General features: G+C 42.9%; 1 long non-coding RNA gene across 1 annotated transcript; it reads left to right on the top strand.

The window, feature by feature from the left end:
- On the top strand, nt 1-14,664 carry LOC116268895. The gene is made up of 4 exons (XR_004176129.1): nt 1-104; nt 7,667-7,799; nt 8,547-10,290; nt 14,154-14,664. It is a non-coding gene; the product is annotated as an uncharacterized LOC116268895 (long non-coding RNA).
- The last annotated feature ends 1,487 nt before the right edge of the window (nt 14,665-16,151 follow it).

The raw sequence follows: 16,151 nt of genomic DNA, 5'->3' as shown, positions 1-16,151 counted from the left end.
GAACAGGACACAGAGATTAGGCGTTTTTTTTGTTTGTTTGTTTGTTTTGTTTTGTTTTGTTTTCTAGAGCATTATCAGAAGAGGAAGAAGATAGCATGCCAACAGTAAGTATTCATCCCATTTTTGCCCAAACCAATGATCAAGACTCCTCATACATTGTCCTCACCTTATTCTTGTCACAAAAGCAGGGGTCTGAATCTCATCAACTGACACCCCCCTGGCCCCACTCATTAGAAACTACTTTATTTTGCTTTGGGAACAGTGTTTGGTAATACTAAGAGCCAAAACATTCCTGTGGTTAAGATCAGTACAAGACTTCATTTTAATTAAGAAAAAAAGACTTGTAACTGATAAACAAATTTGATCCTTACCCTTCCTCTCCCCAACACTACAGTAAAACTATAAGTAATTCTTCATATGCTAAATTAGTAGACCTCCTTATAATAACTATTGAACCATTGCCATATTAATAATATTCTGTATTATTTTAGTTTAATATAGTAAGTGGTTTGATTAAAAAATATAAACGAAGTGCTGTAAGAGTATACAGGAGGGAATTTCAGACTGAATTAAGCCTGGATTTAGGCTTTCTGGAAGACAGGGGCTGAGTCTGCAAGAATGAGGAAGAATTGGCCAGGAAGGAATTGTAAGTACATTATAACATTATAAGTAAAGTGTGTAACATGCTTGATCAAAGCAGTGAACACCATGGAGAGGGCCTTACAGAAAAAGTGCAAGATGGGGAATTGTGAGAGTTGAAGGTAGAGAGGGAGAGAATGGGATCAACTCATGAAAACCTCATATACTATCCTAAAGATTGAGATGATTATCCTACAAGGATCACTGAGAGATTCATACAGTGCCTTAGACTGGGTTCCCTGGAAACAGACTCTGAGACAGGAAGTGGTGTGCAGCAAGTTTACTGGGGAGTGTTCTTGTGAGATACATCTGTAAGGAAGGCAGGATTGGGCAGAAGGAGGAGCTGACCTGTAATGCAGCTGTCTCTGAAGCCTCAGCTCATTCCAAAAGGAGATGTAAGATGACCCTTAGAGTTGTCCCAAATTGAGGCAATGGGACAGTACCTTTGTGTCAGTATCTTGGCATGAGCCAGTCATTTACTATCAGCCATTACCTGAGAGGGACTGGAGCTTAGGCAAAGTTGTTCTCCGAAGTGGTTATGTGATGCTAAGGGCAGTTCCCAGGGTGGAATGCTGATATTCTCAGCAGTTGGGATAGAGGAATAAGCTTGATGAGGTAGTCTTGAACAGAAGCCCCAGTACCCAGTACATATAATAATAGGTAACAGTTACTGAGCACGTTCCATGTGTCAGGCACTGTTCTAAGCACTTCAAAAGCACTGTGATATTTAGTCTTCACTTCAAGGCTACGAGAAAGATTCCTTTATTATCTTCATTTTATTTATTCTTATTTTATATTTATAGATTAAAAGGCAGAGAAAGGTTAAGTGATAGAACCAGGGCTCAGACCCAGGCAGTCAGACTCCATAACCTGGAATCATGAACATGACACTGTGCTGCCTTTCAATGAGGAGGAATATGGTCAACTTTGCAGCTTAGATAGCCTTCTTGGTGGAGAAAGGCAGTAAACAAAAGTAAAATTCTTAGAATGTTAGGCAATGACAAGCGCTATGGAGAAATGAGCAGCAGAGAATTGGATAGTGAGGGCCAGAGTGTAGGGCTGGGGGGCAGTTGTGATCTTATACAAGGTAGTGAGGGCAGGTTTCACTGAGAAAGTGATACTTGAACAAAAGCCTGAAAGAAGGGAAGAAAGCAAGTCCTGCAGATACCCAAGCAAATGGCCTTTCATGTAGAGAGATCAGGAGTACAAAAACCTCCAGGTGAGAGCATGATTAGTGTATTAAAGGAAGAGCAAGGAGGCCCTTGGAAATCTGAAAGGCACATCAAACTCAACATGTCCAAAATTGAGCCCCCGATCTGGAGTGGTAAAGAAGTAGAAGTAGGAGATAAGGTCCAGATTCCTGTCAGAAAATAGAGGCAGATTCTGTAGCACCTTAAAGCCATTCTGGGGACTCTGGCTTTAACTCCGCAAGAGGTGAGCAGTCATTGGAGGGGTTTGAGCAAAAGAGTGACACAATCTGACTTGTGTTCCGTAAAAATTGTTCTGGCTGCTATGTTAAGAATACATAGTTCAGGCTAAGGGTAAAAAGCAAAGAAACCATGTAAGATGCCACAATCCAAGCAAGAGATAATGGCAGCTTGAAACAGAGTGGTAGTAGTGGCAGTGGTGAGAATAGTGGAGTCCGGACACATTTTGAAGTAGTGCCAACAGGATTTGCTGAGGGATGGGACATGATGAGTAAGAGAAGGGGGTGGGTGGGAAGGAAGGATGACTCGAGCTTTTGACCTGAGCAACCAGAAAGATGAAGGAAGCCTGCCTTTTGCTGAGATAGGTAAATCTGTGGAAGGAATTAGGTTTAGGAGGCGGTGGGAGAAGATCAGGAGCTCAGTTTTAGACCTGTTGAGTTTGAGGTGGCTTTTAGATGTCCAAGGAGATATTGAGTAGTAATCAGACATGCAAATCTGGAGTTCAAACAGTGGTCTGAGCTGGAATATGCATTTAGGAGGCTTCAGTATAGGGCCCAGATTTAAAGCCTTGAGATGAGATAAAATCCTCTCAGAGTGCGTACAGATAGGGAAGAGATTTGAGACTTTGGGAGGATGAGGCAGTTGGATCACCTGAGGTCAAGAGTTCAAGACCAGCCTGGCCAACGTGGTGAAACCCCATCTCTACTAAAAATACAAAAATTAGCCAGGCATGGTGGTGCACACCTGTAATCCCAGCTAGTCGGGAGGCTGAGGCAAAAGAATCATTCAAACCCAGGAGACGGAGGTTGCAGTGAGCCAAAATCAGGCCATTGTACTCCAGCCTGGGTGACAGAGCAAGACTCTGTCTAAAAACAAACAAACAAAAAAACCTAAATAAGTATTTTGTTTGTTTGTTTTTAATAAAGGGCAATGTTGCAAGATTTTATCGGAAAAGGCCGTATTATTTTTAGAAAATATAAAGCTTCAAGTTGTTCAGCTGCATAACTGGGAAGTCCTCCCTATCAGGATGAGGCACTTTTATAACGTTAGAAAGAGAGAGACGGTTGTGATTACACAGACATCTGCACTGTTTAATTTCAGCTTCCTCCCCCAGGATTTAGAAAAAAAGCAAAAAGAAAGAATTCACATAAAACACTGAAACAGGAACAGGTCAGAAACATCTGTGGCTGGAATAATTTTGGTTGCACAATTGAAGCCATGAGAGATAGTCTTCGTCTTTCCTGCTGGTATATTACTCAGATTTTATAGTATCAAATGCAGCAAATGACAGAAAGATAAAACGGAGGAGTGTTTGCTATTTTTGACCCTTTCCAGAATGGTTTCAGTACACTATTGAGGTTTGTTTGCGGGGAGTGGGCTGCACAGATAGATTTCAGTGGGTAACTAAAAATTGAAATAGAAAGTGAGAAAGTGGAACTAGAAAATATAGACTTCATCTTCCAAAAGCTTATCTAAGTGTCAGAATAATTTTTTATTTTGCATTTATTTATTTATTTTTTTGAGACGAAGTCTCGCTCTTTCGCCCAGGCTGGATTCCAGTGGCACGATCTCAGCTCACTGCAACCTCCACCTCCTGGATTCAAACAATTCTCCTGCCTCAGCCTCCTGAGTAGCTGGAATCACAGGCGCCCACCACCACGCCCAGATAATTTTTGTATTCTTTAGTAAAGATGGGGTTTCGCCATGTTGGCCAGGTTGGTCTCGAACTCCTGACCTCAGGTGATCCACCTGCCTCGGCCTCCCAAAGTGCTGGGATTAGAGGCATGAGCCACTGCACACGGCCAAGAATAATTTTTTAAAAAGGAAAATCATAACTCTCATAGAAACAAAGAGAAGACATGTTAAAGATTATTATTTTATATTATTTAGTGAGGAAATTGCAAAGATGGTGCAATGGATTTGAAGTCAGAGAACTATACATTTATATATTGTAAAGGAATGTTGAAAGGAATTTAATAAACAACTGCAAAACTGACTTTTTCCATGGGAAAGGTTAGGGTGGGGAAGAGAATGATTGTCTACCCACTAGACAGAGTTATTCACATGTTTATAGACAATAATTATACGAATAGCAAGGTTATAGATAGGCAAGGAAGTCAAGCCAAGAAATTCCACTGGAGGTCACCTGCGGTACTTATAAATTTGAGTTAATTCTGGCCAGGCATGGTGACTCACACCTGTAATACCAGAACTTTGGGAGGCCAAGGCAGGCAGATCACTTGAGGTCAGGAGTTCAAGACCAGCCCGGCCAACATGGTGAAACCCCGTCTCTGCTAAAAAAAAAAAAAAAAATACAAAAACTAGCCAGGCATGGTGGCAGGCACCTGTAATCCCAGTTATTCAGGAAGCTGAGGCAAGAGAATCCCTTGAACCTAGGAATCGGAGATTGCAGGGAGCCAAGATCGCACCACTGCCCTCCATCCTGGGGAACAGAGCAAGATTCCATATCAAAAATAAATAAATAAATAAGTTAATTTCTCTGAGACTGGAGGATAGGAAGGAAGGAAAGAAGGTACAGAAATAGAAAAGTAGGGTTGGGAAAGCGTTGAAGTAGTTGATATATGATGGCCCCAGTCTTGATAATGAAATTGTGTTACCATTGTTAAAAATTACAAATCTTTTAGGAGAGATTTTGTTCCAGAGAATCTGGGATAAAATAGCAATTGAGCTCTAATTTTGACACTGAGTTTCCTGGTAGTGAAGGGAAAATGGAAAAATGGCAATTATGTCATTCTGATTGGCACACAAAAAAGAAGACTGCAAGTTTTTCTGGAAAGGTGGGTTTGGCTGCTGAGGGGAGAAGGTTGTGAGCTAGGTGAGGAAAGTGGGGGAGGTTTGGAACTCCCTGAGCAGAATGGGAGATGGAATTGACTGGACAAGTAAAAGAATTTTGAAGCTAAGTTGTGGCACCACAGGGGTCACAGATATGCGTGCATTTGGAGTAAATATGGAAAACACATCAACTCCTCCAAGAAGCCTGTCCTGGTAACTAATCTGGGCTAAGGTGTCTGTGCCCTTGCAGCTGTTTGTGGCAGCTGGCATGTTGGTTTATTGTTCCTTCTCTTTTTCCTGCCAGAAGTACAGGAAGGCAAAACATACATCTGCATATTTCCAGTGCCTAGTACAGTTGCCTGACACTAGTGCCTCCCAGGGAAGTGAAAAGTGTAAGGAAAGAGTGAGTGAAAATTTGAAATAGACCATTCAGCTGAGTGTGCATGGTTAGGGATAGTTCTTGGGCACCGAGCCTGGAAGAGGCTGGCACTCACTCCACGGGCACTCCTGCCTTTCTCATCTTGCCTCACACTTGGTAACATCAAGAACTAGTTAGGGTTAGGCACCATAAAGATGTGACTGGAAGCACCTATAGTGAGTGTGGGACTTACACATAGCTTACCATTTGCTTGTGGGGTGCTCCAACCTGCTGATTGGTACTTTGAAGTCTACAGTTAAGGGTGAAATTAAATCCCTTAAATTTATTTTTCTTGTTTTATAATGATTTTCTTGGTTATCAAAATAACATATTTTCATCACAGTAAATGTACAAAATACAGAAAATTGCAAAGAAGAAAATAAAATTCCTACTGCCCTCAACACCATTAACATTTTCCTATATATCTTGTCTTTTTTTTTTTTTTTTTTTTGAGATAGGGTCTCACCCGATGCCCTGGCTGGAGTGCAGTGAAGAAATCTTGGCTTACTGCAGCCTTGATTTCCTGGTGATCCACCCACCTCAGCCTCTCGAGTAGCTGGGACTATAGGCATGTGCCACCACTCCCGGTTAACTTTAGCATTTTTTGTAGAGACAGGGTTTTGCCATGTAACCCAGGCTGGTCTCAAACTACTGGGCTCAAGCAATTTGCCCGCCTCCGCCTCCCAAAGTGCCGAGATTACAGGTGTGAGCCACCATGCCCGACCTTTCATTCTTTTTTCTAGGCATCTGTAAATATAGAGTTTCCTTCACAAAATTGGGATTGCAGCATATATAGTTATTTTTATACTACTTTAAATGTATTATATGCTTATATTTTATATATATTATTTTATATTTTTCTGGTTTTTAAAGTTATAATCATATCCCAAAATATTCCAGTGCCATTAAGTGCAAAATGATTTTTAATCAGCTAATAATGTATCTTAATCATCCTTCTATTGTTGAGCATTCAGGAGGTTTACTATTTTTCTCTATTTTAAAGTGATGCCTTGGTGAACATCCTTATTCAAAAATAGCTTATGGACATCTTATTTTCTTTTTTTTTTTTTTTTTTTTTTTTTTCTTTTTGAGACGGAGTCTGGCTCTGTCGCCCGGGCTGGAGTGCAGTGGCCGGATCTCAGCTCACTGCAAGCTCCGCCTCCCGGGTTTACGCCATTCTCCTGCCTCAGCCTCCCGAGTAGCTGGGACTACAGGCGCCCGCCACCTTGCCCGGCTAGTTTTTTGTATTTTTTAGTAGAGACGGGGTTTCACCGTGTTAGCCAGGATGGTCTCGATCTTCTGACCTCGTGATCCGCCCGTCTCGGCCTCCCAAAGTGCTAGGATTACAGGCTTGAGCCACCGCGCCCGGCCAGGACATCTTATTTTCTTAGAACAGATTCCTATAAGTGGAATCATTGGAATCAAGGGTGCGAACTTTTAAAGAACTCTTTAAGCCAAGTAGCTCTCAAGAAGACTGCTTCAATTTAACTTCCATTAGAATGTTTAAGAGCACCCATTTCCCTGCACCCTAGAAAGTACTGGGTGTTAACAATTAAAAATTGTTATAGAAGACACTGAAGTCATATAATTAGAATAGGATAGTTCTTCATACAATTTGCCTTCCATATTGGAGGAGACAATAGTGAAGCATATCAGTCTAAATATAAATGGACTATAATAGCACAGTATTATGTGATTAAATTTAAATTCAGACAAAAGATCTATTTTATCTTTTAGAAAACTCAGATACAGAACAATATAGAGTGTTAATTTAAATCACACTTAAATGAAAATATCTTGCAACAGTTACTTGAACAAAGATTTTTTTAAAGTAGTTCAGGCCAGGTGTGGTGGCTCATGCCTGTAATCCCAGCCCTTTGGGAGGCCGAGGTAGGTGGATCACGAGGTCAGGAGTTCGAGACCAGCATGACCAACATGGTGAAACCCCGTCTCTACTGAAAATACAAAAATTAGCCGGGTGCGGTGACACGTGCCTGTAATCCCAGCTACTCAAGAGGCTGAGGCAGCAGAATCTCTTGAAGCCGGAAAGCGGAGGTCACAGTGAGCCGAGATCGCACCATTACACTCTAGCCTGGGTGACAGAACGAGACTCCGTCTAGGATTAAAAAAAAAAAAAAAAAAGTAGTTCAATATCTAATAGGTAGGATATATGTTCAGAAAATGAATTATGCAAATTAATTCCACATTCAGTCAGAATAATCATTTAATGTTACTATGTTTTAACATAGGGAAAAAAGGGGAAAAACTTGCTTTCCTTTTGTAGTTTTACTGTGTTTCATTAGTTGCGCCAGATTTTTTATATCAATTATCTCTAATTCTCACAAAACTCTACAAAGAAGATTTTTTTGTTGTTGTTCCAATTTTACAGATAAGAAAACAGGCTGAGGTCAGGCATAGTCTCACGTGCCCGTAGTCCTAGCACTTTGGGAGGCTGAGGCGGGAGGCTCGCTTGTCCCCAGAAGGTTGAGGATGCAGTGAGCTTTGATCAGAGGCTGAGAGAGGTAAGAAAGTTGGCAAAGGACACCCCAGTAAGAGGTAGGCCAGCACGTGAGCCCAGACTTGCCTTAAAGCAGAGCTTTGCTCATTTCACTACACCATGGAGACTCACAGGGAGCTACAACACAGCATTGCATGAGAGAAAATGACAGAGACCCTAACCCTAGTCCGGTGACAAAAGGGCCCAGTGACACAAAGCCATCAGCCTCCCTCTCTGATGGCCTAAAGCGGAACTATTAACAAGTTAACGCTTTTTGTTATTTCTGTGTTTCAGTTAATATGTTTAAATGTGTAAAATTATCATTGAATGGATTCGTTTGTTAAACTGTAAGGAGAGAACAGAAAAGAAATTTTAGAAAAAACTGAAAGAAGGGGGAAAAAGGAAAAAAAGAATGAGGATAATGGGACAAGAGTAAAAACTAGCCCCTGTGGGACTTAAAAATCCCCCCACCGTCTTGATAATATCCAGGTGTAAAGTAGAGAGGACGTAATTTTGAGAGCATTGTGTCTATTTGCAGGTTGGGAAGCAGCGGGACGAATGGTTTTAGAATCAGGCTGAGTGGGTGGAGTTACTTGCAGGATCTTCCAAGCAGGTTGCTGAGCCACGTCTTTTTTGTTGTTGTTCTGCCACCTGTCTCCACCACAGGGGTTTGCTGTCCCACGGGCAGGCGGTTGTATTTGTAGTTCAGGACATCCCTCTCTTGGACAGGCAAATGCTTAAGCATTTTATCTTTCTTTTCTTTTTCTAACAGCAGTACCAGTTTTTCTTCAGATGGGGTACACAGGGGCTTGAAGGAAGGCTGGCTATGCTGGGGAAGCAATGCGGTGTCCTGCAGAGCAACAAACACTCCCATGTCAGACCACCTGGGTTCACACTCCAGCTCTGCCATTCACCGTGTAAACCCAGATAAGTCACTTAATCATTCTTTGCCTCAGGTCTCCTCTTCTGTAAAATGGGAATTCATTCAAAGAATATTTATGAGACACCTACTGTATGCCAAGAATTGTTTGACCCTCTGAGAATAGAGCAATTAGCAAAAAGCTTATTGTTCAATGGGGGCAGACAGGCTTTAACCAAATATAAATTATGATAGATAATAGGTATAATGAAAAAAAAATAAAGGAAGGTAAAGGGACAAGCTGACAGGCAGTGATATTCTAGATAGGTAGTCAGAGAAGATCTCCATGAAGAAGTGATATTTGAGCAGAGACATGAAAAAAAAGTGAATGAGTCATGCCATATATCCACAAGCATAAGAAGAGCAGGTCCCAAAGCCCTAAGTAGAGGCAAGCTTAGTGTGTTCAGGGAAGAACAAAAATGCAAAAATGACATGTAGCTTAAGCAGAGTCAGTGAAAGAGACTGTAAGAGAGTGGCTAAGGCTAGATGGTTCCGGGCTGGTAGGCCTTGGTAAGGACTTTAGATTGATTCTGAATGTGAGGAAGTGTATCAGGTAAGGGTAGATCACAGGAGCCATAAAATACTCTCATTATGTAATTTAACAAAGACCTGATTCAGAGAATCTGAGTGCTTATAAAATTATCAAAAGGGTTGCAAGAGCAAGCTCTAAGCTGGGCCTCCAGAAATGAGAACCAGAACACCATCATCCAACCAGGCTGCCAGATATTGACAAAAAGCCAATATCTTCTCTTTGACCCCCTACTCCCAACTCAAAGCAGGAAGTAAGGTCTTCCCTTCTGCTCTTCCGTAACACTTCACTTGTATTTCTCTTGACATACTTGAGAGGAGGGACCAGCCGGGCTTCCTGGGTCGAGTAGGGGCTCAGAAAGCTGTGAAACTCACTCATTTCATGCATCAGGACTTGCTTCGGTCCTGGATGAATAATATTGAAAATACATGCTTAAAATATTCCTAACACCAGGATTTGTGCATGTGTTTTCTACCCCAAGAAAGCTATAAACAGCGAAAATTTTGCCATAAGCTTCCCTGTGTCCTTCTCCCTGTCTCCCTTCCCTCTCCCCTGAAACTAATGAAAGAAATGTTAAATGCCCATTTTTCTGTGACCAGTGGACCTTATGCTTCCAATCCCAGTTCCTTATGAAAATATTTTGTAAAGTCCTGTAAAATCCTGTCTCTTTTGCCATGCCACTGCAAGGTCATAAAGTAGATAAAACTTAAGTTACAATTCCGGTTTTCCTCAAAATCTAAGACATGTCACAAAATAATTTACTGCCTTTGTTTCTTGCTCTGGTAACATCTTCCCTCTGCACATATTTCCTGCCTTAAAGAGTTTAAAAGGCAACAGAAAAATCTAACTCTGGCTACCCACTCGGGACCCCTTCCATACTGTGGAAGCTTTGTACTGTCGCTCTGCTCAATAAAGCCTACAGCTTTTTTTCTCTTGGTCTGTGTTTCCATCACTCACCAGGGGCAGCTGCCATACCAATTCTTTGGCATGGCTCAGGCAAGAACCTTTGGCGTTACATTTTGGCGAGTCAGCCAGGAGATCCAGGAAAGGCATCTAGATTGTCACGCGGTGAGTACAATAGGAACACTTGCTATTCTGTCCTGTTCTTCCTTAGAATTAGGAGGCTAAAAACTGGGCACCTGTTGGCCACTTGAAGGTGATTAGTGTGGCCACCAGACTAAAGACACGGGTGTCAGGCTGTCTGGAAAAGGGCTCTCTAACAACCCTCGACCCTTCAGGATTGGGGGCGTTGGTTAGCCTGGACTCAGTTCTAACTCTTTCACTTTCCGTGGTGGTCCCAAAGTATACCCAGGAGTGCTCAGCAAGTGTCCAAGTCGCCCAGATTTCCTGGTTGAGACTGTGGTCCCGCCAGAGGCTCCCCCTGCAAGGGTCACTGAGCGTGAGACAGCCAAATCTTCTGATCCCTGCCTCCTGGGTCCCAATGTCTGCCCGCTAGACTTCTTTCCTCATTTCGTAAGCACAGTTATTGCCACTAGTCAGGATCAAAATTCCCTATTTAAAAGTCTTAAGTTCTTGGGGTGGTGCCCAGAAGATCCCTGTTCATAGTGCCCTTCAGGGTTTAGGCAGGTGTCGCCATTTGATGGCTATTTTAAAGGGCCAGTTTCCCCACCATAGTGTATGGACCCCCCCATCAGGACAATTTAAAGATAGGGCTGTAATTTTCGTGTGGATAATAGAAGCCTTAGGGCATTTCCTCCATTGCTCCCCAAATAGACTTTCCCCTTCCTTGGGGTCTCTCAAGTACAATCTACAGTGCATGGGTACAACTCTTAGAGCCGTTGAATTGTTATTTCAACCATTTGATAATTGGTACTGAACGAAAGAAAATATAGTCAGTTGGGACACACATAGGATACTGGTACCACCTTGAGAGAGGAGCTTACTCCTTTGATGGTAAGCAGGGACAGAAGGCTAGAGTACAGCAGCTGTTCTCTTGGCCTAGAGGACATCTACTACTCCCTTTAAGCTTACTAAGCCTCCTATCACTAATTCAGAGATTTCTCCTTAAAGGACAGTTTTATGGCCAGGTCCACGTACATTGGGCCTTGGCGTGCAAGCATCAGTGGTGCCCCGACCCAGGCCTTGCCACCCTGGAACAGGTAGAACGCGCTGGCAAAAGGACCACAATAAATCCAACAGTTCTTGTGCCCCATTTAGTGGTCAATGGGCGCATGGCAGGGGCAAGGGAAGTTTCCATCCTGCCGGTAAGCATGGTTAAATCCGGTAGATGGAGGGCTCAGGAAAAGTAGCCATGAGCTTTGAGCACAATTGGACCTGACCCTTGGGGGACATCCTAAGGGAAGACAAGTCCTAGGACTAACCAGGGGTGCAGGCATCCCTGTGTTTAAAATTCCAGATGGGCACCATACCTTCAAAACCGGACACTCCCCTAAGATGTATCCCGAATAATTGGAACAAATTCAACCCTGAAACCTTAAAAAAAAAAAAAAAAAAAAGCAGCTGATTTCTTCTGTACCACTGCCTGACCACAGTATTCCTTACAAAATGGAGAAACTCGGCCCTCTGAGGAAAGTATTAATTATAACACCTTTCTACAACTAGACATTTTCTGTAAACGGAAAGGTAAATGGAGTAAAGTCCTTTATGTACAGGCTTTCTTTGATCTTCATGACAATACTGCCCTGTGCCAAGCCTGCAAGCTTTGCCCAAATGACAGAGGCCCACAGTTGCCTCCATACTCAGGGCCTCTTCCCTCTGCCCCACTCTCCTCCGCAACTGACTCTCCTCCATCTAGCCCCACCGAAGTGTTAAAGGCACACTGGAAAGAGAACATAAGCTCCGCGAGCCAGGCACCCAAACTATGTCCCTTACAAGCAGTAGGAGGAGCATTTGGGCCCATTCATGTGCGTGCCCCCTTCTCAGATTTAAAACAAATAAAGGCAGATTTAGGGAAATTCTCGGAAGATCCTGATAACTATATAGATGTCCTGCAAGCATTGGAGCAGTCCTTTAATCTAACATGGAGAGATATCATGTTACTTCTTGATCAGACCTTAAGTCCTACTGAAAAAGAAGTAGCTTTAGCAGCAGCTCGGCAATTTGGGGAACTGTGGTACCTTAGCCAGGTAAACAATCGAATGGCCCAGGAGGAGAGGGAAAAATTCCCCACAGGGCAACAGGCAGTCCCCACTGTAGACCCTCACTGGGATACTGACTCAGATTGTGGAGACTGGAGCCACAGGCATTTGCTAACTTGCATTTTAGAAGGGTTGAGGAAGACTAGAAAAAGCCTATGAACTACTCAATGCTATCCACAATTACACAGCGAAAAGAGGAAAACCCCTCTGCTTTTCTAGAAAGGCTAAGGGAGGCCCTAAGAAAGCACACCTCCCTAACTCCAGATTCTGCAGAAGGCCAACTCATTTTAAAGGATAAATTTATCCCCCAATTAGTGGCTGACATTAGGAGAAAACTCCAGAAGTCTGCCTTAGACCCAGAACAAAATTTGGAAACATTATTAAATCTGGCAACCTCGGTGTTCTGTAACAGGGACCAAGAGGAACAGGCCGAAAGGGAAAAGTGAGATTAAAAAAGGGCTGCAGCCTTAGCCATGGCCTTCAGACAGGCAAACCTTGGTGGCTCAGAGGGAACCAAGAGAGGAGCAGGCCAATTGCCTAGTAGGGCTTGTTATCAGTGCGGTTTGCAAGGACACTTAAAGAAAAATTGTCCAACCAGAAATAAACCGCCCCCTCGCCCATGTCCAATATGCCAAGGCAATCACTGGGAGGTGCACTGCCCAGAGAACAAAGGCCCTCTGGGCCAGAAACACCCAGATGATTCAGCAACAGGCCTGAGGGTGCCCGGGGCAAGTGCCAGCTCATACCATCACCCTCACAGAATCCTGGGTAAGTTTGACCATTAAGGGCCAGAAAGTGGACTTCCTCCTGGACACTGGCATGAACTTCTCAGTTTTAATCTCCTGCCCCGAACAACTGTCCTCAAAGTCCGTAACTATCTGAGGAATCTTAGGAAAGCCTGTAACCAGGTATTTCTCCCACCTCCTCAGCTGCAATTGGGAGAATTTGCTCTTTTCGCATGCCTTTCTTGTTATGCCCAAAAGTCCCACACCCTTATTAGGGAGGGACATATTAGCCAAAGCTGGGGCTATTATCTACATGAATACGGGGAACAAATTACCCATTTGTTGTCCCCTACTTGAAAAAGGAATCAACTCTAAAGTCTAGGCCTTGGAATGACAATTTGGAAAGGCAAAGAATGCCCATCCAGTTCAAATTAGGCTAAAAGACCCCACCACTTTTCCTTATCAAAGGCAATATCCCTTCAGGCCTAAAGCTCACAACGATTACAGGATATCATTAGATATTTAAAAGCTCAAGGCTTAGTAAGAAAATACAACAGTCAAACCAAATGGTCAGTGGAGACTAGTGCAAGACCTCAGAATCATCAATAAGGCAGTAATTCCTTCATATCCTGCTGTACCCAACCCCTATACACTGCTCTCTCAAATACCAGAGAAAGCAGAATGGTTCTGTTCTAGACCTCAAAGATGCCTTCTTCTGCATTCCCCAGCATTCTGACTCCCTAGTGACCCTACAAAACCAGCTTAATTCTCTAGCTGCAATAGTCCTTCAAAACCGAAGAGCCCTAAACCTATCAACAGCTGAAAGAGGAGGCAGCTGCCTCTTCTCAGGAAAAGAATGTTGCTATTTCGTTAACCAGTCAGAAATCATTACTAAAAAGGTCAAAAAAAAAAAAAAAGACAGGATAAAAAGTAAGAAAAAAGAGCTTGAACACTCAGGACCCTGGAATATGTTTAACCAATGGATATCTTGGCTCCTCCCCTTTCTAGGCCCTGTGACAGTCATCCTACTATTATTCACCTTTGGGCCTTGCATTTTTAACCTCCTTGTCAAATTTGTTTCCTCCAGGATTGAGGCCATCAAGCTACAGATGGTCTTACAAATGGAACCTCAAATAAGCTCAACTCACAGCTTCTATCAAGGACACCTGGATCAACCCGCTGGTCCCTCAACTGGCCTAAAATGTTTCCCTCTGGAGGACACCACAGCTGCAGGGCCCCTTCTTCGCCCCTAACCAGCAAAAAGCAGCCAGACCGGCCGCTGCCCAGTTCCCAACAGCAGTTGGGGTGTCCTGACTAGAGGGAGGACTGAGAAGAGGGGCCAGCCGGGCTTCCTGGGTCGAGTAGGGGCTCAGAAAGCTGTGAAACTCACTATTTCCTGCATCAGGACTTGCTTCGGTCCTGGATGAATAATACTGAAAATATATGCTTAAAATATTCCTAGCACCAGGATTTGTGCATGTGTTTTCTACCCCAAGAAAGCTATAAACAGCGAAAATTTTGCTCTAAGCTTCCCTGTGTCCTTTCTCCCTGTCTCCCTTCCCCCTCCCCTGAAACTAATAAAATGAAAGTTAAATGCCCATTTTTCTGTGACCAGTGGACCTTATCTATGCTCCCAATTCCAATTCCTTGTAAACATATTTTGTAAGGTCCGTAAAATCCTGTCTCCTTTGCCACGCCGCTGCAAGGTCATAAAGTAGATAAAACCTAAGTTACAATTCTGGTTTTCCTCAAAATGTAAGACACACAAAATAATTTACTGCCTTTGTTTCTCGCTCTGCTAACATCATCCCTCTGCACATATTTCCTGCCTTAAAGAATTTAAAAGGCAACTGCATAAACTAACTCTGGCTACCCGCTCGGGACCCCTTCCACGCTATGGAAGCTTTGTACTGTCACTCTGCTCAATAAAGCCTACAGCTTTTTCTCTCTCAGTCCGTGTCTCCAACACTCTCCGCGGGCAGCCGCCACACCAACTCTTTGGCATGGCTAAAGCAAGAACCTTTGGCGTTACACACTCAGTACACTTTTTCTGCCTCACCCGGTGGTCGTTTATTTACATGCCTTATCTCCCCTACTAGACTGCTGTTACTACTTTTATATTTTTAGAATAGGGGTTTTGTTGTGTTACCTAGGCTGGAGAGCAGTGATGCAGTCCTGGTTCCCTGCAGCCTCCAACTCCTGGGCTCAAGTGATCCTCCTACCTCAGCCTCTCATGTCGCTGGGATTACAGGTGTGAACCACCACACCCAGCATGTTTTTACTACTTTTAGGGAAAAGGACCATGTCTAATTCTTTCTCAGTAGTGCTTTTTATTATAATATGAGCAAAATTTTAAAAAATATTGATTTAAACTCTCTTCTGTTTTTTAATTCTAGCGACAGATGTTTCTGAGAACATCAAACTACATAAAAGCATTTTCTCTTAGCACTGCCAAGATACCCATTCATCCAACAATTAAAACAGCAATGAAAATTCACAATCCACTGGCATAGCAAGCCATAAACAAACCATTATAACGCCAGGAATTGTAGTATGTTTATGAATAACGTATGAAGGTAGGGCTGGAGGCGGTGACTAACTCATCTTAGAAAAGTCAAAGACAGCTGGACAAAGAAACTGACATTTTAGAGTGTTAAGTTGAAGAGATGGAGAAAGATTTCTTGGCACAGAAAACAACATAAGAGAAGGCAAGGGACTGTGCCTTGGGCAACAGACATTTAGGAAAAACAAAAATCTCCGAGCGGCAGGAGGCCTCTCATATGTCTTCAACACTCCAACTAATAACCCTTGTTGAGTGACATTTTGCCGAGTAAAATCAAAATGGAATTAGAAAAACATGGAATTTGTTCTTAATAAGTTAAAAATCTACTAAGGATCTTGAATCAAATGGGGATCTTCCATTTGGTTAAATCCTCATATTTCTACATTGATTGCACCACATATTTAACTGGGTATGAGCTCTCTGGTGATGAAAGATATTTGACCAGCAACCGAAGGACTTACCACATCTAGAGAATTCCTTCTCTCTTCTTTCCAGCATGAATTCTCTGGTGTCATGTAAACT

The sequence above is a fragment of the Papio anubis genome, chromosome 9 (assembly GCF_008728515.1).
Source record: "Papio anubis isolate 15944 chromosome 9, Panubis1.0, whole genome shotgun sequence".
In the NCBI taxonomy this organism is placed as follows: domain Eukaryota; kingdom Metazoa; phylum Chordata; class Mammalia; order Primates; family Cercopithecidae; genus Papio; species Papio anubis.
Note: the sequence above shows the minus strand (reverse complement) of the source record. Positions and strands in the feature narration are given on the sequence as shown.